This window comes from Saccopteryx bilineata, chromosome 1 (assembly GCF_036850765.1).
Source record: "Saccopteryx bilineata isolate mSacBil1 chromosome 1, mSacBil1_pri_phased_curated, whole genome shotgun sequence".
Lineage (NCBI taxonomy): Eukaryota > Metazoa > Chordata > Mammalia > Chiroptera > Emballonuridae > Saccopteryx > Saccopteryx bilineata.
Window position 1 is genome coordinate 177,340,758 of NC_089490.1, and position 26,543 is coordinate 177,367,300.

The 26,543-nt window shown below is 39.9% G+C and overlaps 1 protein-coding gene and 1 non-coding gene across 3 annotated transcripts in view; one reads left to right on the forward strand and one right to left on the reverse strand.

Moving 5' to 3' along the window:
- The window catches only part of MARCHF1 (membrane associated ring-CH-type finger 1), a 459,926-nt gene that overhangs the window by 377,490 nt on the left and 55,893 nt on the right, over window positions 1–26,543 (reverse strand). The window lies entirely within an intron of this gene.
- TRNAS-GGA (transfer RNA serine (anticodon GGA)) lies at window positions 4,912–4,987 on the forward strand. The gene has a single exon. It is a non-coding gene; the product is annotated as a tRNA-Ser (tRNA).

Consider the following 26,543-nt stretch of genomic DNA (forward strand, 5'->3'; position numbering starts at 1 on the left):
GAGAAACTGATTACCCACTTGAAATCTGATCACTGGTCAAACCGCACAGGAACAGTCACAATGTTCCTCAGTAATTCAGGTTAATGCCCACTTCTCACACTTCAATTAAATTGTTTCACCTGTTCCTCATTTTTCTAGCATAATCCCAGGGGGGAAAAAAAAACAGCACAAGATAGTGATTCAAAATTACAAGGCCATTGGAATCTCAGATACAAAGTAATATTATTTCTTATTAGGCACAGTGGGATAATGTCTGTCATCCATCAGGACAGCTGACAGAGAGCAAACTTCCTTCCAAAGCTTGACTGGTTTGGCAATTTTCCTCTGTTATTATAGTATCCTGATTATATATTAGGCACTATAGACTATATAAATGTAAAGTTGTCTATTTCCTTGTCTAAATCTCCACAAAGATATATAATATTTTTAAAAAATATTTGAACCATAATCTTGGCTACATCTACATACCCAACACATTCATGACAAATATATAAAAATTAATAATTAGTATTTGCAGAATCAAAAAATGAATGATCAGTGAATGAAGAGATAAGCTTCACTGCCAACCCCTGTAAGAATGAAGATAGGCGGGCATTCAAATCACTTTAAAACCATTTTGCTAAAAGATAAGAAGTATAGGCAGTCACACGTGCACACATATGTGCATTTCTACCTACAGACAAGCATGTATAACAAGGCGTGTGCAATGGTAAAACGTTTGCAGCCCGAAGTGTTCAGCAGTTTAAATGATTACGGTATCTATTTATATTATTAGGATGAAACCTATGTAGAATTGTTTAGATTCATTATTACCCTTTACAATTTTACCTCTTTCAAAATGCCAACTAAATCCCCCTCTATGTAGGAATAAATCATTTCCGGACAAGCTGCTTTTCCTGAGATAGCTACACTGCTTGCGTGCCTGATGAAATGGCTCAAACGATGATGCCAGGCACAGGATAAGCACCATATTTGCCATGGAAAGGCCACTATTTCAACTTAAATATGGCACTTGCTTCCTGAACAGAAAGAGAGGCTGAACGTATTTCCACACAGCTCACTGTTCATGTGGTTAGCCACTGCCCTTCCAATGTCAAAGTTGCACAGTGTAGGTGACGTATCTGAGTTTCCATTTCTGAGCCTGCTGTTCTACAAACTTAGAGAGGTGACCTGTTTAATGCTATGGAAGAAAGCAATCCTCTGTTCTGATCAGGTTGCCTATGAAGGGTAGAATAGCTCAATTTTGACTTTTATTTTCTGAAGTTACTAAGTCAGAAGTAGAAGCTTAATTACATACATGGCCAGCAGGTGTGCTCAGCGAGGGCCTGGGTTATCACTGAGATGAAGGTAAGGCACAGGCGATGCCCTCAACTCCCTCAGGACTAACCCTCAACTCCTGCTGCCATCACTGTTCAGTCAGGCCACAGGCACAACCTCGCCACCCAGCGATAAACACACACACTACTGACAATGGGACACATACGTTTCCAGCAAAGTGGTTCAATGTGAGCAGCACTGATGGATACTTTGAAATCACTGTTTATGAAATCAAAATGATTTTGTAAAACTGATCATAAATTTATTCTGCCAACAGTTCCCTCTGATTACATTTTCATAGCTGTGTCCTTTTGCTTTCTATTTAACTTGTAATATATATTGTGCTGAAAAAGAATCCAGAATAATTTCCTATTCTATTCAAGTTAGGGTTCATTAGCATGCAATTAATTATCACAACAATAATAGTGATGATGAAACCAGGAACAGAAACCACAGGGTGCAGTTGGGCTTTGGTTGTTTCATTTGTCCTGTAGTGCTGTCTGGGAATCAGGACAGTTGAACTCTGGCTCCAGCTCTCGTAATTAGTTAGGGAATTTGAATTAATCATTTTATATCTTTGTGCTTCAGTTTTCTGATCTACAAATGGTCATTATAAGGCATGCCTCAGCCCTTGTCAGTTGGTTCAGTAGACAGAGCGTTGGCCTGTCAGGCAGACATCCCAGGTTCAATCCCCGGTCAGGGCACACAGGAGAAGTGACCATCTGCTTCTCTCCCCCCCCCCATCCCCTTTTTCTCTCTCTTCCTCTCCTGCAGCCAGTGGCTTGGTTGGTCTGAGTGTCAGCCGCAGGTTCTGAGGATAGGTTGATTGAATTGAGCAGCAACCCCAGGGGTTGCTGGGTAGTTCCTGGTCAGGGCTCATACGAGAGTCTGTCTCTCTATCTCCCCTCCTCTCACTCAAAAAAATAAATTAAAAAAAAATAAGGCATGCCATCCTTACAGCTTTTAGATATTTCTGAGACTCCAAGAACATCCATTTCCTTCTCAAAATTCCCTCAACATGGTGTTTTTCTTGGTTTTCCTCCAACAGTCCTGCTACCGCACTGGCTCATCCTGAATTTCTGTAACTTCTCACCTGGACTTGTGTGACAGCCTGATTTTGATCTCTCCTTTCTTTTCCTCTGCCATTACTCTTTTTGAACTACAGTCACATCATTTTTCCTGGCCCCTATCATTGATCCTGGTGCTACTCTGATCAAAAATGTTAATTTTCTCAATTGCTTGGAAAAAGAGAATTGAACAAAAGGGAAAATGACTATCTTCCACATGCAATGATGACTCTTACCTGCCATAGCCCTTATGCCATAGCATTGGGGACGTAGGAGGCATCCATGTTCCTCATTGCTGTTACCAGATAATTCTCTTGCCTTTGTCACTGAACATCCTAATTTTTCAAGTGCATGTTACCAAACCACACCATCTATATGAATTTAATTAAAGCCAGTTCATCACTCGTCCACTCCCCTTTATTTCTTAAATATTTGCATTCTCATCTCATTGCTCACTGTCTTCACTACTTTTAAAAAAAAATCTTGGTGATTGCAATATCCACATAGATAACCATGACATCAGAGTTAACTCTAAGTCCCTTATTCTCATCTCTTTCACCCTATCAAGGTCAATCTCCACTAAGCCGCCGTATTTTTCTTCTCCTTGCCTAATATATCATAAATTCTCACCTCTAACTCTACCAAACTAAATTCCACGGTTCATCATTATAACCACTTTCTTCCACTCCCCCTCACATTCCTTGCATTCTCATTATGTTTCATGTCTGAAAAAAATCCAACATTAGTAAAAATTCTATCTGATGTTTACTCAGGAGCCGCCTATCTGAAGATGGTGGGTGGAATTCACAATATATTAATTAGTCGCCTTTTAAATTAAGACCACTTGCCCTGGCCAGCTGGCTCAGCGGTAGAGTGTCGGCCTAGCGTGCGAAGGACCCGGGTTCGATTCCCGGCCAGGGCACACAGGAGAAGCGCCCATTTGCTTCTCCACCCCTCCGCCGCGCTTTCCTCTCTGTCTCTCTCTTCCCCTCCCGCAGCCAAGGCTCCATTGGAGCAAAGATGGCCCGGGCGCTGGGGATGGCTCTGTGGCCTCTGCCTCAGGCGCTAGAGTGGCTCTGGTTGCAACATGGCGACGCCCAGGATGGGCAGAGCATTGCCCCCTGGTGGGCAGAGCATCACCCCTGGTGGGCGTGCCGGGTGGATCCCGGTCGGGCGCATGCAGGAGTCTGTCTGACTGTCTCTCCCTGTTTCCAGCTTCAGAAAAATGCAAAAAAAAAAAAAAAAAAAAAAAAAAAAATTAAATTAAGACCACATACTTCAAGTGGACCCAATAATCACATTGTACTTGCAATGTATCCCTCTTTACTCATACCTCTAGTACCCCTCCCCATCCTTGTGCTCAGATGATGGCTTGGTTTTCTAATATAATAGGGGTATATAAGTGATCAGAAATGCTCTTCCAGATATTCCCACTACCCCATCTATTCTTCACCCCTCCCCGCAAACTGTGTCCATATAATCTATCTTACTGCAGACAAATTTACCCTGAGCCCATGTAAGTCCATGCCCTCTAGTGCTCTGCCTTGGTACTAGAATCCACCCATCTCCTCTTGCCTAGAATGTCATCCAAGCATTTTCTGCTTCCTACTGCTCCAAGAGATTGCTTTCCCATCTATTTCATTTTTTCCTATCAGTATACAAATATGTTCTAATTACTCGATATTAAATAAATAATTTTATCCTCTAACAGCCACTCTGTTCCTTTTATCCCCACTCTTTAATAAGTTGCTCATATCCCTTTTCTCAAATTATTTCCTCGCACCTTTCTTCATTATCTAGTTAGAATTAGACTTTGACTTCTATCATTTGACTAAAACTTCTCTTGTCAAGGTCACTAATGACTTCACACAATTAAACTTAATAGTTGGTTGTCAGTTTTCACTTCTTCAGCAACACTAAATACAATTGATTACTCTCTTGGACTTTAAAACACTCTTTACTTGGCTTCTAAGATTTAGAACTCTCCTCATTTTTCTTCTACTTGCTTATCTCCTGTTTCCATCCTCTTCGTCAATTCTACTTCATGTTACTAACTAAACATAGGAATACCAAAGACTTTTTCTAAGACCTCTTCTTTGCTTTGGCTGATCAATAATCTTATTGCTTTAAATACTATCTAAATGTGGATGACTCCCAAATGTTCATATAGCCCCCTTTCCTGACCTCCAGATTCATTTTTAAAATTTTTTGTTTATTGATTTTAGAGAAAGAGGTAAAGAGAAAGAAAGAGAGAAACAGGAACATCACTCTGCTCCTGTAATGTGCCCCACTGGGGATTGAACCGGCAACCTCTGAGCTTCAGCATGATGCTCCAACCAACTGAGCTACCTGGCCAGAGCTGGATTCATATTTATTACTAAATTCTTGTCCTCTCCATTGGGATGTCTCATAAATAGGTCAAACATAACATATGCAACAACAGACTCCCAATTTCTCCCCCTCACACACATACACACATAACTGCTTCTCCCAGTTTTCCCTTTCTTTTTAAAAAGCAACAGTGTAGGCCCTGGCCGGTTAGCTCAGTGGTAGAGCGTCGGCCTGGAGTGCAGAAGTCCCGGGTTCAATTCCCGGCCAGGGCACACAGGAGAAGCGCCCATCTGCTTCTCCACCCCTCCCCCTCTCCTTCCTCTCTGTCTCTCTCTTCCCCTCCCACAGCCGAGGCTCCATTGGAGCAAAGTTGGCCCGGGCACTGGGGATGGCTCTGTGGCCTCTGCCTCAGGCACTAGAATAACTCTGGATGCAACAGAGCGATGCCCCAGAGGGGCAGAACATTGCCCCCTGGTGGGCATGCTGGGTGGATCCCGGTCTGGCGCATGCGGGAGTCTGTCTGACTGCCTCCCCGTTTCCAGCTTCGGAAAAGAAAAAGAAAAAAAAAAAGAAACAGTGTAGATTTTGCAGTAATTCAAACTATGCTATTTTTCAAACATGCCAAGCATGCTGCTAGTCAGGGTTTTCACCATGATTTTTCCTCAGTCTTGAAGTCTGTTTCCCACCACTGACACACCTTGCTCCCTCATGTCACTTATCTTTGCTCCGTGAGACTTCCACTGATCCTCTTTTACACAAACCTTCTCATAGTTTCCCTTGGTTTGTTTCTTATCTGTTGCTTTGGTCAAGATTTTACTTATAAGTCATTGATACAAATTTCTTTTTCTTTTCTACCCTGAGTAGACTATAAACTCTATGAAGCCTTTTCTTTTTTTAACTGCACAACTCCATGCTCAGAATAATAACTGGCGTATAGCAGGCTCTCAATATATATTTGCTAAATTAATGTATTCTGATTGCTACACTATTAATGAATTTGATTCTTAAATAACTTACATAGTCAACTGATTTTTCACAGAGGCACATAAACAATACAATGAAGTTAAGATAGTGTTTTCAACAAATGGTGGTGCTGGATGAATTGTACATCCATATGTAAAACAATTAATCTAGACACACTCCTTAAACCAGGGGTTGGGAACCTTTTTGGCTGAGAGAGCGATGAACGTCACGTATTTTAAAATGTAATTCTGTGAGAGCCATACAACGACCGTGTATGTTATGCATTATCCAATAAAAATTTGGTGTTGTCCAGGAGGACAGCTGTGATTGGCTCCAGCCACCCACAATCATGAATGTGAGCAGTAGGAAATGAATGGATTGTAATACATGAGAATGTTTTATACTTTTAATGTTATTATTTTTTTTAAAGATTTGTCAGCGAGCCAGATGCAGCCATCAAAAGAGCCACATCTGGCTCATGAGCCATAGGTTCCCGACCCCTGCCTTAAACCAACACCACCTATTACAATGGCCAAAATCTGATGACACCAAATGCTGGTGAGGATGTGGAGCAACAGGAATTCTCATGCATTGCTCGTGAGAATACAAAAAGGCACAGCCATTTTGGAAGGCAGTTTTGTCAGTTTCTTATAAAACTAAGCAAACTTTTACCATATAACTCAGCAATTATGCTCCTTGGTGTTTACTCAAAGGATCTATAAACTTATGTTCACACAAAAACCTGCAACACATTTTTATAGCAGCTTTATTCATAATTACCAAAATTTGGAAGCAATCAAGAGGCCCTTCAGTAGGTAAATGGATAACCTATGGTAAATTCAGGCAATGGAATATTATTCAATGCTAAAAAGAAATGAGCCATGAAACAACATGGAGAAAACTTAAATGCATATTACTAAGTGAAAGAAGCCAATAAATGTATAGTGGGATATATACAATACAATGATGGACACATGCCATTATATATTTGTCCAAACCCACAGAATGTACAGCACTAAGAGTGAACCTTAATGTAAACTATGGAATTTTGGTGATGATATGCCAGTGTAGGTTCATCAATTAAAACAAGTGTAACCACTCTGGTGGGGATGTTGATAATGGGAGAGGTTGTGCATGTGTGGGGATGGGGGGATATAGAATCTCCACACCTTCCCCTCAATTTTGTTCTGTTCTTAAAATATAAAGTCTTAATAAAAAAAGAAACTTACTTCTTCTCTATCAATTTATGCTTATACTATCTTATGAGTCTATGGTAAAGATTTGATATAAGGTACATACTTTGCCTAGTATACAGAAGATTTCAGCGATAGCTATTATTTATAGCAGTAGGGCTAGTGTATTGTCCTGTACTTGGTGTCACAGAGCACACCAACCTGATGGAAAACTTTTTATCCAACTTATTTTGTGAATGTCAGTGTCTTTATTAATATTTCGTCACCTGTCTTATACACATAGTCCTTTTAATTTGCCTATGGCTGTCATTAGATTTACTGTCTGTAGGGGCAGGACCAGCTTTTGCTCCCTTTGCCAGCTCTACAGAGCACCCAAGGCAGCATACTTACTCTACACAGAGTTTTAATAAGTTTTCTGCCCTGGGGATATTTTTTTCAGAGTTCAAATTGTTATGGAAAAGCACAGACTGACAAATGGGTTGCGAAGGCATGGGCAGTAAAGATTTACAGCAGGAATGGCATTTCTCTTCCCACTAGAGCAATTGCTGTGTTCCATTTCAGATATTCGAAGGTTTTGCAAAATTTATGGGAATAACCAATACATCTATAATCTCTCCCTTTATCCCATTTACCGAAGCACTCATTTTAGGAACTTTAGAATAAACAACAGTGCAAATACAGCTCTGTCTTAGGTGTTTGGCTTCTGTTGTCTCTATGTCTAAAAGCTCTAGCTCTTCAAAATTAAAATCAAATAAATTTCAACTCTTGTGGAAAATGAAATTATACCACATCACTTACAAGAGAGACTTGGCTGAAAAACTGCTGGATGAGCAGAAAAATGTTGCCAGTGGGAGAAAACCCTGCTCATTAGTATTTCTTGTATCCCCAAATGAGATATGAGGGGGTAACACATGTCAAAAGCACTATTAGATCTACTCAACAATACTCTAAAACAAGGTATTACCAACAAAACATTAAAACAGACCATCATGACTAATGTCAAGCATACCTTTAGGCCCCTCAGGGGACTCTCAATTAGCTCTAGCAGCTGTAATATGCATACATTACCATCAGAGAATGCTAATTTTAAAAATCTAATTAAATATTAAGAAGGCAATACACATCCTTTCAATTGATTTTATACCATAATTAGAGACAGTTGATCACACCGACCAAGAGAATGCTATCACGGGCTCGCAGAGCACCTTCAGTGGCGCTGAAACACTGAATATATCAAACTGCAGACATGAAGCATTTTACACATACTGATTGTTGGCCCTTCTCTTAATGAAAAAATCTCAGAGACCCAATTTCCATCATAATGTAATTTGCATACATTTGATACAACCATCTATTGCATCTTTAATGTCTTTTCCATCCATAAGCAAAGAGCTTCAGGTAGGAAATTCTCAGTGCACTATTCTAGAAAAGCCCAAACTGTCAGATTCTAGAGAGAGTAACTATATCTCAAATCTTTCTTTCAAAAAGAAATAATCATAATTGATTCTTCCTGTATCTAGAAAGTGTCCAATTGCCAATCACAGTAAACAAACATATTGTTACTTCTGCAAATAAATGCTCTTTCCATCCTCCAAATATCATTTGTCTTCTTTGCTACAATTACAACTACATTCCCCCAAACTATTGCTGACTCCACCATCAATTCTACTTTAGCACTCCAGTGAGGGATGAATTAGAGTGGACTATTATCCCACTTCTCCTTGCTTGTCTCTTTCTCTCTTCTGAGAAGCATGTCTTCTTCTCTGACCCACTACTTCAAAGTTATACTTCCAAATGCACCTCTTCTCTTCATGCCTTAGAGCAGGGATCCCCAAACTATGGCCCACGGACTGCATGTGGCCCCCTGAAGCCATTTATCTGGCCCCCGCTGCACTTCCAGAAGGGGCACCTCTTTCATTGGTGGTCAGTGAGAGAAGCACATTGACCATCTCATTAGCCAAAAGCAGGCCCATAGTTCCCATTGAAATACTGGTCAGTTTGTTGGTTTAAATTTACTTGTTCTTTATTTTAAATATTGTATTTGTTCCCATTTTGTTTTTTACTTTAAAATAAAATATGTGAAGGGATTTGTTCATAGTTGTGTGTTTTTTTTTTATAGTCTGGCCCTCCAATGGTCTGAGAGACAGTGAACTGGCCCCCTGTGTAAAAAGTTTGGGGACCTCTGCCTTAAAGACTCTTCTCCATAACCCTCATTTCTAAAATGATCTCTAATAACTACTAGACCTTCAAAATAGATTAAAGAGCCAAAAGACTCAGATTAATGTCAATCCAGGAAAATCACAATATTATAAGGCTGACTTGCAGTCTCTAAAAACATTCCCCATGTTTCATTTTTGCATCAGTAATTTTTGTTTTTTAATTTATCCCCTTTCTCTTCTCTCTCTGTCTCTGTTTCTCTTCTGTCTTCCCCCACCCCTCCCTTTCTCTGTACTGGAAACCATACTGAGAAAATAAAATATAAGCTCTTTCAAGGAATAAGCCTAGAAACTGAGATCTATTGATATAAATGCTAAATATACAATTGCTTCTTTGGAATAGGCACTTGTTTCCTGACAACAAACTTTCCCTAACATCTACTGTGCAAAGGCCCAGCTCTCTAAATATGGATTTTCTCTGACTGTGACCAGCCTCCTAGCAAAGACTCCATTTCTCTGGGTCGACATTCCTAATGTACACAGGTGGTATATTTGACACACACGCCATCTTATTCCTTCCTTTTGGCTGAATTTCCTTTAACAGCACCTGTCCCATTAGAGTAAGAATTTTTTATTGGAAGGTTCCTCTATCTACACACCTTCCAAGGATCTTAAACTTTAAATCCGAATTCTTCCCTGACATAATCATGAAAAAAGAATGATCCACAGAAGCTGAGGAACAGGGAACAATCTAATTTAAGTGAATCTTCTGGCAGTAAATTGATTACAGGTTAACTTGAAGTTGTTCATAATGTCTTTACGGAGTTTCTTTGATTCAAAGCAGTTTTATGAAATTTAAAATTTTTATTTGTTGATTTTTATCAAGAGAGGAAGGGAAAGAGAAAGAGAGACAGGAACATTTACCTGACCAGGGCTCAAACCGGCAACCGCTGCATATCAGGATAATGCCCTAACCAACTAAGCTATCTGGCCAGGGCTATTTATGAGATTTTAATGTTGAATCTTAAAGGAGTTACATCTAAAGAAATTTGCAGTTTTATCTGTCATAAAATGTTATAACAAGTCTGACTGGCGGTGGCACAGTGGATAAAGCATCAACCTGGCATGCTGATGAACCAGGTTTGAAACCCCAAGGTATGGCTTGAATGTGGGGTCACCAGCTGGAGCATGGGATCATAGACAGGACCCCATGGTTGCTGGCTTGAACTCAAGGTCACTGGTTTGAGCAAAGGCTCATTGAGTCTGCTGGAGCCCCCAGGTCAAAGCACATATGAGAAAGAAATCAATGAACAACTGAAGTGATGCAGCTATGAGTAGACTGTAAGGTCGGTGGGCAATGGGGGAAGGTCACGTGAAGAACCAGCCCCGGGAACTTTGGCTAGAACCGCCCACACCCATGTGCACCACAAGAAACTTCCCAGAAGTCCTTTGGAAAAGAGCAACTGTCCATCAGCCAGTGAGATTTCGCCATGTCATATCAACTCACTTTCACCATGCAGACCCTATAAATTTCCCCCACGCAGATTTCTCCATACGACTTCTCTGACCCCTATCCCCGGGACCAGAGAACCTCGTCAGGTGGGATGCGCTGTACTAAATAAAGCTTTTGCTATTCCACACTTCGTGGCTATGCCCTTCCTTCTCCCTCAGTGGGAAAAAATATCTTACATTTGGTGCTGAAACCCAGGAGGAGTTTGAAGCCCGCTGGTACTGCTCCTCTCCCTTTCCCTTCTGAGAAAGAACCAGGATCTCTGACTTTCCACCCACTTGGGCACATGGTGCGGTAAGTCCCCTGCCTCCAGCCTCCCCTCAGTTCTTTCCTCCTAATGTCTGTGCCGCCTGCTACACGGCGCAGACACTTTTCAGCCAGAGCAACCTCAACTAAACCCTCCAATCCTGATTTTTCCTCCTTCGCCAACCCCCAAATCTCTTCCTCTCCTGCCTGACCCCCAGGGGCACCCCTCTCTCGGGACCCCTATCTGGTCCCTTTGTGGACCTCTTCTGCTCGGATCTCTTCCCTCCAGGAAGCCCCCTCCCCTGCTGGCCAGGGGCCCCTCCCTTCTCCACTGTGTTCTTAAGCCCTTCCCCTATCAGGCCCTTTTCTACCAGGCATTGGCCCTCATGCCAGTTTTCAGGGCTCCTGACCCCACGGCCCAAACCCAATCGTCTTGCAGGAAGGCCTGGCCATGACCTGCCTCTGGCTCTGGCATTTCTGGCTGGATCTGGGTGCCTTCATCCCCAGGATCTCTCTCCTCTTATTCTCAACCCCCAATCCCCTACCCGAGACCTGTGAACATGGCATTTAAAGTTTTTAATGGTTGTGGCTAGTAGAAAAGGTCCGAGACTGTTCGCCAGGCCTGCATGCAGCAAAAGGTAATGCTCCAAACCCAGGCAGCCTTGAGGCTGCCAGAGCAACAGGGGCAAGGCATAGGAGGTGCCCGACCCAAGTTCAGGCCACAAAGAGGAACCTCATCACTGGGCCTGACAGTGTCCCTGCCCATGGCTGCCCACTAAGCCCTGCCCTGACTGCAAGCAGTCTGATCACTGACAGAGCGATTGCCCCTTTGGGCAACAGGCTTTTCCTCAGCGCCTCTACGTGAAGGACAAGCCACCCAAATGGGAGGCTAAGCCAGCCAGGCAGGCCTAGAGCTCGAACTCCTCGACCTCATGGACCACTGACACAGCCCAGACTTGAAGACTCACATCACCCACACCAAGCCCAGGGTAATGCTGTAAAAGCGTCTTGCCCCCATGCAGAACTGCTGGCAGGAAGTAGCCTTACATTTGGTGCTGAATCTTGATCTTTCCTCCTATCTCTCCTCCTATAGACGAATCCTATCTTTCCTCCTATAGACGAATAGCAGCACCCCTATCTAACATAAAAGGTCGGAATGTAAGGTCGGTGGGCAACAGGAGAAGGTCACATGAGGAATCAGACCTGGGAACTTTAGATTTCTCCATGCGACTTCTCTGACCCCTGTCCCCGGGACCAGAGAACCTCATAAGGTGGGAGGCAGTGTACTAAATAAAGCTTTTGCTAGTCCACATTTGTGGCTATATCCTTCCTTCTTCCTCGGCGGGGAAAAATACCTTACATAGATGCTTCACATCTCTCTTCCTTCTTGTCTGTCTGTCTGTCCCTCTCTTGCTAAAAAAAGTACTAGCCAACAGAAAAACAGTTAAGTGATTATAAGTATACATATTAAATAAAGAATAAGTATAGCTGGAGTTATACATTTCATATGATATATATTTACAATTTTTTAATAGGATGGACTAGATTTAAGTACAATCATTTCAATCACTGGGTTTATTTTGCTTAAGTCTTTATTTGGCAAGAAGACATTTGAAAAGTTTATGTAGAATAAAAACTATTATTCTATTGATTGCTGGATATTTTACATAAACTTTGTTAATAATTGAAGGTTTTTGGTTTAAAATATCGAATCCATGTATCTAAAATAGTGATAAAATTTCAACTACAATAGGAAATTGAACAATTCTATGTTCATCTCCTCTCATGTAATGAGTTAAATAAGTGTTTCTGAAATTATCACTAACAAATCTATCTCTAATTCACAGATTAAACAGGGACATCTTGAGACAAACTGCACCATTGTTTCCAAGGCTGAACTACAACTCCAAGAAGCAGGGCCAGAAATGAGTCAATTTCAGTTTCCTGAGCTGAAAAGCCCCCCGGGCTTGCATCCCTGCTATCTAACAGTGCTGTTGACCCTGAATCCAGAAGGACTTGGATTATCTGCAGAGAGCTGGCAGCAGCTGACCTGGTGGTTATCCCTCTCCTGCTGTGAAGCCAACAGTCCTGCCCTCCATTCCAAGGGGAGCAACAGTAATACATATTCCAGATAGTTTTACACTTGAAAAGGTGTGTGTCTGTGTATGTATGTAGCTTTTAACTCATTTTTCATCTCCCAATTCTGGTTCCTTTGCCCTGGCGTTAACTGATACCTGCAGTGATGCAGTGGATCAGTACATACAATTCAGAAATTGTATTTCACGTCACTTAAGAAAATCTCAGAATGAAAACCTGCTGTGCTACAAAAGCAAAAACATTTGCTTCTATTATGCCTCACACTTTTTTCCATATTTTATTTATGAGATGTCATTGACAAAAATTTTGTGTTTCATGTTTTAGAACTAGTATACCATAGATATTTAAAATGATTCCTAAGTTTTTTATTAGGATACTTCTTTAATAGAGTTACAATCATCCATTAAAGGGGGTAGATGTCTATAATACCACAGTTGAAGAAACTAGGGCATAATGAACATTGCTACACATTAGTTTTGAACCAAGAAAGGGATGAAAACTATAAAATAATTCTAAAGAGCAAGCTTATAATAATTTGCTATTTCACTCAACAAATATTTATCATGTGCTCAATATGGATATTGCCTAAGATAGTTAATGATCTCTATGAACAATGTACTAAACCTAGACAAACAATATGCTTTTTAAATGATTCACCTCTAACCTTTTTACCTAAAGCTTAATGACTTAAACTTCTGAAATAGAACATGTCTATCTCAATATGGAACGAACTTGAATCTCAAGATTATGTTGCATATATTCTCAATAATACAAATTTGTTATATTATAGAAACAGAGAAAATGAAGTATTTAAGGGAGAAATTTCTGCTGAAAGTAGAGGTAGGAACAGTTCTGCTGTGTAACTGTGTCCAATCCAGACCCTTGAAGACACTGTCACAGATTTAGACAGCCTGTACTGCTGCTTTACTTCTAAGCATCTTTTGATGCCAACTGTGACGCATATGAAGGCTAAGATGATTATCAGATAGATAATCCTTTAGGCAGGAAGGTCCCTGTTTACCAGTGTCTCCTTCTGAATCTGATCTCTGGAAGAGCAATCTAATAATAGCATGGCTGAATGTACTTCTTATGTATTCCAGTTATACGGTCAGCTTATCTAGTCACTATCAGAAAACTGTTATTGGATCTTCCAACATACATGAAAATCACCATCAGAAAACTCTATTATTGGATTTTCCAACATACACAGAAAGCTAAAAATATTCTCCATACTTTTCCCTGTTAACATATGTGGATTAATAATTCAAACTCTATGTTTTTCAAACAGAAAAAAAAACACACCCCAAACTGATATTAGGTTGTTAAATCTCTGTAGTATTTTATGAAAATTAAAATTTAGCCAATGGATATATGAAGCAATATCACTGTATTTTACCTCTGAAACATTAGAGTTACGAATTGTTTATTTAGTACCAAAGTGAAAATGGATGAGTAGTTATAGCTTTTTTCCATCTTGTATAAGAGGAATTTCTTGTTGACTATTAGCTTTTACTCATCTCCTGCCATCAACTTCTACCCACAGAGACTTAAACATCTCCCCTGGGCCTTAATAGGCAACTGAGGAAAGAAATGGAGTATTGATAGAAAACCTGAGTAGTATCTGGGCTCATTAAGATTTACCTTGAGATCTAGAATATTGCTCATATTGAAGGAGAAAAAAGAGGCTATAATGGAGATAAGGTGACCTAGAAAGCTTGTTACATATCTGGCTAGAATAGGTTCCTTCTTTAATCAGAAATATATGAGCCCTGGCCGGTTGGCTCAGCGGTAGAGCGTCGGCCTGGCGTGCAGAAGTCCCAGGTTCAATTCCCGGCCAGGGCACACAGGAGAAGCGCCCATCTGCTTCTCCACCCCTCCCCTCTCCTGCCTCTCTGTCTCTCTCTTCCCCTCCCGCAGCCGAGGCTCCATTGGAGCAAAGATGGACCGGGCGCTGGGGATGGCTCCTTAGCCTCTGCCCCAGGTGCTAGAGTGGCTCTGGTCACGACAGAGAGACGCCCAAGAGGGGCAGAGCATCACCCGCTGGTGGGCAGAGCGTTGCCCCTGGTGGGCGTGCCGGGTGGATCCTGGTCGGGCGCATGCGGGAGTCTGTCTGACTGTATCACCCCGTTTCCAGCTTCAGAAAAATACAAAAAAAAAAAAAAAGAAAAAGAAATATATGATGTTTGCACCTGTTTGTAACTCAGCAATGGCTAGAAATTTTAATTTTGAATTGATGGTGCTCTAGATCCTGTCCTAGGCAAGAAAACTGGTATTCGACAAGACTATTTAAGGAACACACTAGTTATTGTCCTTTGAGATCAGGTATCTAAAGCTTCACTTTGATATCAGGTAGAAAACACACACACACACACACATATATATATATATATACACACACAACACACACAATAATCAACAATCATTTAGTATAATTTAATCATTTGGTTTGGGTCCTCATTAAAAAATCAGTCGATAAAATATTTTTATGAAGATTATTTTTTGCATATTTTTTACAAATTCTTTGTTCAGATTTTTTATTATTGTCCTTAACTCTGTTTATGGATGCATGTAATAAATTCTTTTATAGTTTTAAAGCCAGAAACATTGGCATTCTTTCAATAGCATGTATTTTCTTTCAATAACTTATGTATTTTATGTTATCTGATCTTCAATATTCACATAGTAGTCCCTTTTATATACTTGTTTTGCTTTTGGAAGCTCAGAGCTAAATTTAATGCTCAATCATATAAACTATATTTTCTTAAATATATGTTTCCTATTTTATATCATTTTAAGTATATATTCTTATTGTATAGTCTTTGTTTTATACATTTCTTAACAAAACTATAAATAAAATGAAATATACTTTTTATGTGTCAGTAAAAGCTTGGTGTCATTTTGTTTAGTCTTGTTTGAAGAAAAAGAATGAAGTCGCCTGACCAGGTGGTGGCACAGTGGATAGAGCCTCGGACTGGGATGCCGAGGACCCAGGTTCGAGACCCCGAGGTCGCCAGCTCGAGCATGGGATCATCTGGTTTGAGCAAAAGCTCACCAGTTTGGACCCAAGGTCGCTGGCTCAAGCAAGCGGTTACTCAGTCTGCTGAAGGCCCGCGGTCAAGGCACATATGAGAAAGCAATCAGTGAACAACTAAGGTGTCTCAATGAAAAACTGATGATTGATGCTTCTCATCTCTCTCCATTCCTGTCTATCTGTCCCTGTCTATCCATCTCTCTGATTCTCTCTGTCCCTGTAAAAAAAAAAAAAAAAAAAAAAAAAAAAAAAGAATGAAGTATACAAGTGGTAAGTTGTAACAGTAGAAATAGGTTACAATATAAAACTCAGTAACACTTTAGGGAAAAAATACATTGGTTAGAAAATGTTGCCTACCTTTTTTTTTTTTTGTCAATGTTCTCATTTAACAAAATATTCAAAACATCTATTAGGGGTCAGGGGGTGTTACAAGACTGGATAAAAAAGGTGAAGGGGTTAAGCAAAAAAACAAACAAATAACAAAGCAAACTGATAGACACAGACAACACCAGGGTGATTACCAGAGGGGTAAAATGGGGGGAGGGATAGAAGAAGGTACAAGGGGGTAAATGGCAAAGGAAGGAGACTTGACTTGGGGTGGTGTACACATGGTACAGTGTACAAGTGATGTATTATCGAACTGTTCACCTAAACTCTATATAATTTTATTAACCAATGTCATCTCATTCAATTCAATAAAAAAAGAAAATATATAAGGAAAGACATTTAAAAATATATCAAACATTTATTTAGCCCATGAATCAGTGCATTGGCTATCTGCGCTGGGCTCAGCTGGGTATTCACTTTGACAAGTGAATACAGAGAATATAGACAATTGTTAGAAAAGATATGCTGTAAAGAGAAGCATAGAAAGGAGTGGAAACTGGAGGTAGAAGTGGGTCAAGCTTTTTTCTTTAAGATTGGAGAATAAAGATAAATATGGTATGGTCTGTTTTCAAGTTGCTTTAAACCTAGGCGAGGAGACAAGCACATAAGTAGCGGCCGTAAAGATGTAAGATGTTCACTGGACTCCATAGCAATACATTCTATAAAAATGTAAAAACTTTGCCTGACCAGGCAGTGGCGCAGTGGATAGAGCATCAGACTGGAACTCAGAGGACCCAGATTTGAAACCCCGAGGTTGTTGGCTTGAGCACGGGCTCATCCGGCTCGAGCACGGCCTCACTAGTTTGAGTGCAAGTTCAGTGACTTGAGCATGGGATCACAGACATGTCCCCATGGTCACTGGCTTCAGCCCAAAGGCCACTGGCTTGAAGTTCAATGTCGCTGGTTAGAGCCCAAGGTCACTGGCTTGAGCAAGGGGTCACTCACTCTGCTTTAGCACCCCGGTCAAGGCACATATGAGAGAGCAATCAATGAACAACTAAGGAGACTAAGAAGCCACAATGAAGAATTGATGCTTCTCATCTATCTCCTGCTTGCCTATCTGTCTCTATCTGCCCCTCTCTCTGTCTTTCTCTCTGTCTCTGTCACACACAAAAAAATGTAAGAACTTTAATATAGGAAAAATTATTTTAAAACTAAGCATTAAATCACATCTTGACTTCTATAAAAGAAGAGAACGGTATTTCAGAAAGAAATAAAAGTACCAGAACATAACAGAATAAAATATTTCATTCTAAATCAATCAGATACATATTTGTAAAGAGTTTTGATATCAAAAGCATTTGAAAGAAACTTATAGATTGCATTTTCAACCAAATAAGATCATAATAGTGTATGAGAAGGGAAAAATTTAGATTAGTTGACAGGATGGAATTAATTGGATTAGTTGGAACTATAATTTCTTAACTTGATCTTGTCAATCTGCTCTGTCCATTTTGATTCATTTCTCCTTTTTAGACACTAAATCAATCTGAACTATGTCATCACTAGGAAAGTATTACTCCTATGTAATTTCACCAAGGTTTAGTAGTTCAGGGGAATACATTTGGAAGTTCATGCAAGAGTTTCAGTCTCCTGGCTCACCCATTATATTCTAACATTAACCAAAGTGAAGTAGCTTGAAAATAACACAAGGAGCCTGGAGATTGGTGTTGAAATATATTTGTTGCCTCCTTTTAAAAACCACAACTTGATTAGCTACACACAACACATTTCGTTCTCAAGACACTTATGCAGATGCTACTGTAAGCTGATGTCTGCACAGGGCACTCTTGTGAGAACACATGCAGTCTTGATGGCTCATCTCACGGCTTAACTCAGCAATAAAGCTTGGTAATCAAGATAAAGACCAAAACTCAGCCCATACCACAACCATACAAAAGTTTTTAGTCAGCAGCTAATATGAAAATCTTAAACTGCCTTGAGCACATAGAAAAAGGAAAAGTTAACTTGCCCTAGAAAATGCATTTTAGTCAACAATATTAACCATACACTTATGACATTTAAAATGTTTGTGGTATGCATTACTTAAATGTACTCTATGGACATGATCAGAGAGAAACTATATTATGTTTATTATGCTAACCCATATTTTCAGAACTATAAACTTAGAGTGATATCTTCAAGAAGGCCACATAGCCCTGGCCGGTTGGCTCAGCGGTAGAGCGTCGGCCTAGCGTGCGGACGACCCGGGTTCGATTCCCGGCCAGGGCACACAGGAGAAGCGCCCATTTGCTTCTCCACCCCTCCGCCGTGCCTTCCTCTCTGTCTCTCTCTTCCCCCCCCCCCCCCCCCCCCCCCCGCAGCCAAGGCTCCATTGGAGCAAAGATGGCCCGGGCGCTGGGGATGGCTCTGTGGCCTCTGCCCCAGGCGCTAGAGTGGCTCTGGTCGCAACATGGCGACACCCAGGAGGGTCGCAACATGGCGACGCCCAGGATGGGCAGAGCATCGCCCCCTGGTGGACAGAGCGTCGCCCCTGGTGGGCGTGCCGGGTGGATCCCGGTCGGGCGCATGCGGGAGTCTGTCTGACTGTCTCTCCCTGTTTCCAGCTTCAGAAAAATGCAAAAAAAAAAAAAAAAAAAAAATGCAAAAAAAAAAAAAAAAAGAAGGCCACATAAGTCATTCTCAATTTTAGTCCTCTCATAAGAAGACTAATTAGCTCACAAAAGACCAGCTATCAACTATCAAGAGAAAAGACACCGTTGTGGAAATCACAGCACCAGGACTGAAGAATGCCCCTGGGCCACAAAGACTGGCAAAGACTGAACTAGAAGGACTGACCGAAAAGAAGCAGCTGTGCTCTGACCGAATTGCCCCTCCCCCCAACCAGAACAGTGCCTCGCCAAGAGGAACCGCCTGGGCCTATGGTTTCCCCATAGAGGGAAAAAGAGCCCAAGGTGGACATCCAGCTTTCTCAGCATCATAGGGTGCTTCCTAGGAGGCCCATCTGGGTCTCCCTGACAGGGATCACTGGAGTAATCCCTGGAACTTAACCACTAAAGGTCAGATAGAAACAGAGAAGGTGGGGCAGTACGTACAACCAGTGCTCAGATGCTGGCCAACTTCATTCCTCCTCAAGGCTGCACCTGAGGGGAAGTCCCCTTCAGCTGCTCTGCCCATCTACTGAGTGGAGCAAGTGGCCTTGTCTGGCCAGGGAATTCAGCGGACAGTTCTGCTTGATTCAGGTCTACAGCCAAGTGGGCTGTATTGGTCATGGAGAATGCCCTACAGACCCATCTGGGCAGGGAAGCAAATTCAAAACACTACCTACTATTGAGTATGACATCCAATCCTGCCAAGCCAAGAAGCCCAGCCTGAGAAGCTGGATGGCCAAGTAGGCCATTGTTCAACCACACTTGCAGCAGTGCCTAAGAAGAGGTTTCAGACACCAGTTCTGCAGATCTGCAGAGCCAAGCTAGTGTTTCTGACTGGAGTTTTGTGGGTAGTTCTGCCTGATTCATGTCCCAGCCAATGGCCACACTGGCTGCAGAGCCTCCTCTGGGAATGGGAGCAATTCCACAGCCCTATCCAACTGCTGAATAGAAACTCCAGTCCCATGAAATCAAGAGGCCTGACCAGAGAGACTGGCAGCCATAGAGCCCATCCTGCAGCTGTGTTTGGGCAGAGAATTAAGCTAGCACCTCTGCCCAACTGTTAAGAACAGCCTCTGGCTCCACATGGCATATTGCATAGAAACAAAAAAGCAATTCTAGAATTCATATGAAACCACAAAAGACCCCAAATAGTCAAAGCAATCCTGTGAAAGGACAAAGCTGAAGGCACCACACTTCCTGATTTCAATATATTTCAAAGCAAGTGTAGTTTAAAAAGTATGATACAGGCATAAAAACAGGCACATAGACCAATGTGACAGAGCAAAGAGCCAGAAATAAATCCTTGCATATATATTATATGTTCAACTAATATTTGACAAGGAAGCCAAGAATACTCACTGGAAAACAGTCTTCAATAAATTTTGCTGGAAAAACAGAATATTTGCATGTAAAAGATGAAAACTGAACCCTTATTTTACACCACTCATCAAAAGTAACTCGAAATGGATAAAGAACATAAATGTAAGACCTGACTCCATAAATCTTCTAGAAGAAAACATAGAGAAAAATTTTTTGAAATCTTGGCAATGACTTTATGAATATGACACACAAAACATAAACAACAAAATAAAATATAAACAAGTAGGACTATGTCAAACTGAAAAGCTTCTGCATAGTTACAGAAACCATCAACAAAATTAAAAGACAACTGATGGGATGGGAGAATATATTTGCAAACCACAGATCTGATATGAGGCTAACACCCAAAACATATAAGGAATTCATACAACTTAATTTCAAAAACCAAATAATCTAATTACAAAATGGGCAACAGACCTGAACTGACATTTTTCCCAAAGAAGCCATACAAAGCGCCAGCAGGTACATGAAAAGGTGAACAATATCACAAGTTATCAGGGAAACCACAATGAGATATTACTTCACACCTGTTAGAATGGCTATTGTCAAAAAGACAAGAACTAACAAGTGTTGGCAAGAATGCAAAGAAAAGGGAACTTTTGTGCACTCTTGGTGGAAATGTAAATTAATACAGTCACTAGAGAAAATAAATGAAAAAGTTTTAATGCCAGAAATAATTTAAGATGAGCATCTTTCCATAATTACTACAAGTGGAATTGGTAGATCTAAAGGCTATATACTTATTTTTTAAATAGATGTATTAACACAATCTAATTAAAATATAATAGCCTATAGGAAAAATAGGCAATATAAAACCAGCCGATGAATAAAATTTATCTCATACTGCCAAAATATAACATTAGGAAAAGAAAATCAATACCACACTGCATTATCTTTCTAAAAATAAGTTTTCCAAGTAATATAGTTTTTTTTGGCACTCTTAGAATTAAAAACTACTTTTAATAATATGTGTTAATTGATATACTATAGTATAATATTTTTCTTTAAACATTCCATCCTGGATTAATTTACATTGCAGAATAATGTAATTAAATTGTGTTCAGGTAGCAGTTACTATGGAAAACTGCCAGCGATAACAGAAAACAGTAAGTGTTTGAGTGTGCTGTGATAATAAACTCTTCCAGCACTCCAGGATTCCAATTTCAGAAGTTTAACAGGATCTTTCATATGCATAAACATAGGTATTTCTGTCATTGCAAGCCCATCAGTTGCATCCTACTGTTGTAACTGCAATTATACTTACAATCACGTTTAATCCATATATATACTATAATTACCATGAAACACACTATGAACTCTTTTTAAAGAAGAGAGAGAAAAAGTTCTATGTCTCTATTTGAAAATGTTTGCCCTCTGTAAGAGAGTAAATTCAATAGCCCAGTGAGAAGGTCATGCTTTATAGCACAGCAATAAATCCTATTTCTCTTCTATTAAGTAGCATTCAACAAGATGTTTTATTCAGATTTCTGAGTCAAAAATAAATTTTTGTTTCCATAATATAATATACTATATGACTGATTGAACTCTGAATAAATTTTGGAGAATTAAAAAACTTTAATTTCATAGAAAACAAAATTGGGTAATCCAGATTAAATGATCTCTATCAGGTTATTTGGATACATGTATTTAAAATAGTTATATGATAATTAACTCATATTTACCATTAATAAAACTGGGACAAGTTAGTAAATAAGCATTCTAAGCCATTAATACACTGAGAAAAATTTCATTGGCTATCTTGTTAAGTCTATTTTTTAAATTATCAACCCATTTTTTTCATTAAGATGCACTAAAAATAAAACTATCTAAATATACTCTAACTAGAACACTGGTTCTTAGCCTGGATGAAGCTGTGTCTTATAATTTTCTCAGCATAACAAAACACTTTATATATAAGGACCAAATACTCAGTTTGTAAAGACATGTGGACTTAACTAGTTTATATTTAAATCCACTAAATTTTTCTATAAATAAATAAATTATATGCAATTAATTAAAATGATAATTTAATATTTAAGAGAGGCAAACTAATAGATAAATTTAAAGTATTTCTGATGACTTTTTTCTATGCCTAGATTGGCAAATATTTTCAAGAAGGGCCCCATAGTTCATGTTTTAGGCTTTTCAAACAACATAATCTCTTTCATAATGAATCAACTTTGTTGTTTTAGCACAAAGCAGCATAGACATTACATAAACAATGTGTTCCAATAAAACTCTTTGCAAAAAACAGGCAAAGGGCTGGAACTGACACAGGGGCTACAGAGTGCCAAACTCAGGTCCATGCAAACCAATGAACTATATCCTTGGAAGACATCGTTTCCAGTGGCTTCAACATTTGCTCAACGGTGTGTTCTTTTCCCTATGTAATATGACTTACCCCTATACTATACCATCTCAGATGTTCCAAATTTTACTGTTTCCCAAATAATAATCTTCAGAAGTGCCTTGGAAAATAATCTCTTCTAAAATAGTTGAAATAATTAATAACACTGACAAAAATGTACATATTACATGCTCAAAACTTCTGGCTCACAGTACATTATCAGGCTTTAATAAAAAATTAAATTCAAGATAACATGAAAAAATTTATCAGGAATAGCAGGTGCATGAAAAGTAGTTTATTCAGCATTGCTATAGGCAGAAAGTCATTTCCCCTTGCTTCCCGTTTCCATGTGGAGAATTTTTAATTAGAGACCTCTGGTTTGTACCTGCATTCTCTCATCATTTATCTTCAGGGGGTCAGAGTAATTGAATAATCTGATCAGTGACTTTGAGAAAAGAAACTGCACCCATTGGTTTAGTGCCTTCTGGGTCTGATCTTCTGGGAACACAGGAAGCCCACTTTCTGTTCTCTCTCTGCTCTGCAGTAAGTCTAGCAGAAAAGGTTTTCCCTGTCGGGGAGGTGTGTACCTGAGAGTGGTGAGAAGTCTGTGTTACTGAGGAGAAAAATTCTAGGAAGCCTATGCCCATATATCTAAGATAGTCATCTAATGAAATAATCCAGTTTGCACCAATAAGTACTGCATTTTGATATTCCTTATGTTGTATCAAACAGAAATATGTCTGGCTACAAGTAAGAACAGCAACAAATAAATAAATGTGTTATGGGTTAAGTTTTGTGCTGCCAAAATTTATAGGTTGAAGTTGTAACCAGGACTCAGAATGTGGCTGTGTTTGGAGATAGGGCCTTTAAAAAGGTAATTACAGTGAGGTCGTATGGGTTGGCCCTGAGCCAATATGTTGGTGTCCTTATAAGAGGAACTGCCATGCGCAGTGGAAAAACAATGTGAAGATACAGAGAGAAGATGGCTATCTACAAACCAAGGAGAGAGACCTCAGAAGAAATCAGCCCTGCCAACATGTGAACATCTAATGTCTAGCCTCCAGAATTGTGAGAAAATAAATTTCTGTTGTTTAAATCACAGTCTGTGGTATTTTGTCGCAGTGTCCTAGCAAGCGAATACAGTGGCTTAGCAAGATGGAAGATTTCTTCACTCAGGAAGGACAAACAAGCAAACAACAACAAAAACAACCTCAGTTTAGGGCTGGTAGACCAGCATTGTAAAGTCCTCAGGAATACAGGTTCAGTGCATGTTCATAATGGAGATTCAGTCATTACATCTCCATTCCAGTCAGAAAAAAAGAAAAAATGGGGAAAAACCTGGGCTTCCTTCTTGTACAAACATCCCTGTTTACACACCACTGGCAGAACTGAAACACACTGCCACGTCTAGTTGCTCAGAGGGAGACTGGACAGTGGAGTCATTATTTTGGGAAGTCATGTGCCCACTAAAAACTCAAGGGTCTCTTACTTAAGAGGAGAATAAATATTAACAAACAACTGTCTCTTGTTTGTATGAAACTAGGAGAGTTTTCCTTTTATTTGGTGCCAATTTCACATTTCTATCGTCTTTTGTTGCTTTCCTGTGACCGGTCAAAAGTGCGCCATGACTTTACGGACACACTGTACATTGACCATTAAGACCTAACCAAGCAATGGCACAGTGGATAGAGTGGATAGAGTATCAGCCTGGGATGCTAAAGACCTAGGTACGAAAGCCCAAGGTCGCCAGCTTGAGCATGGGCTCAACCGGCTTGAGCACAGGGTTGCGGGCTTGAGTGTGGAATCATAAACACAACTCCATGGTCACTGGCTTGAGCCCAATGGTAGCTGGCTTGAGCAAGGGGTCACTGGCTTGGCTGGAGCCCTCCGCCTCCCTATCAAGACACATATGAGAAAGCAATCAATGAACAACTAAGATGCCACAACTATGAGTTGTTGCTTCTCATCTCTCTCCCTTCCTGTCTGTCTATCTGTCTGGTTTATCTGTCTGTCACTCTCTTTCTCTTACTAAAAAAAAAGGGAGTGGGGGGAATACATTGATCATTAAAAGTTAACATTCATTCTGCTTGTCTGTTTTAGTGAAAAAAGCAAAGCATAACAAAACAAAACAATCATATGGCCTGTCATTATAAGAGTGGCCCTAACCCTAGTCTAAAATCCATGGAAACCAAAATTTAGTAGTGCAGGAAAATGAGAAAATTATTTAGGAAGTCACTACGGATAATGCCACATGAAATAAAACATGTAAAAACACTTTGAAAAATATAAAAAACTATGTCAATTAAAAATACATTATTTTAAAGCAAGTCACTCATTAATTTAAAACAAGAAAGGTTTTCCCTGCATAAATGATGTTATGAAAGTTAAAAGTCTTATTATAATTTGCAATCAAATGCAGAGTTTCTTTCTTATTTTTTTATTTTTATTTTTTGTAGTGAGAGGAAGGGAGGCAGAGAGACAGACTCCTGCATGTGCCCCAACTGGGATCCATCCGCAAGCCCACTGGTGAAGGTGCTCTGCCATCTGGAGTCCTTGCTCCTTTGGTCAGCAATAGAACCATATTTTTTTAGCGCCTGAGGCTGAGGTCATGGAGCCATCCCTAGCATCCAAAGACATCTTGCTTGAACCCAGCCATGGCTGCAGGAGGGAAAGAGAGAAAGAGAGAGAGAGGAAAGGAAGGGGTAGAGAAGCAGATGGGCACATCTTCTGTGTTCCCTGACCAGGAATTGAACCTGGGACAGCCACATGTCACACGTCACTCTATCACTGAGCCAACCGGCCAGGGTGCGATTTCTTTGTGGAACAGAGTCTGTTGATAAATAATAGCATGTGAACAAATTTTTGAAATATTTCGAGATTAAGGCCTTGTGTATTTGTAGTTACAAAATTATAAAAATGGAAGATATTATTACCCACTCTATTCCCTTTAACTAGTCAAAGTACTGCACAGTGCTAAAACATCCCTTTATATATTCCGTATTTTGTATGAAGAACACACATACATAATGATGTTCAACACTGGCTTGCGGTCTTGATGTTCAGTCTCTGGTTTTTGATGATTATAGGGTTCTTGATTAAACTTTTTGCCCCTGAAGAGAAATTTGTGTCTGATTTAATTTTTAATGAAACTAAACTATACTGCTTTTACCCAGAATAGAGCCTTATATGGGACCCTATTGTATAACACATTAATAATCTTTTTCAGTGCTATACTCTAATCTCTCGAACCATTTTCCTTTATCAAGGAGACTTTCCCTTTCCCTACATATAAGTATTGAATTCCACTACCTCTGTGTGATCTTATATTTACTCATGAAAAGTGCCAGGCATGTCTTGTTGCACTAGTCCACATTTGCACTAAAACCTATGTGGGTAGCCTGTACAACTTGGTAGTCAAAGTTTAACATGGTTTTTGAAAAAAAGAAAGATAACTGAGGAAAAATTGAGTTTTACTGTTCTATGGCCACACTTGTAATAGACACATGAAGCTACCCTAACAGAAATTCTATTGATTTCTGGACACTGGTGGTCTGGTGTCTTTCCTCCTACCATTTCTTACTGTCACTTATTATAACTGCACCACAGTCTAAATGCACCAACCCAGCATATCTTGGGCATTAATAAATATTAATTGATTAGACCTTTGTCTTGCATTCCCCTGATTATATATTGATATTTTATCATCTACACAGCAGGTGATGACAGGCTATGAAAGCAGACACGAGGTTGAGTAATAGCAGGGAGTGGCAGCACAGTGATCTATTTTATTTCCTCTTCATGTATTCATAGAAATAATCTTTTTTGACAGTTATTATTCAAGCTTTACATAATTTACACAGGTGGGGAAGAATTTTTATTCTCTTTCCAATTAGGAAAGAATAGATA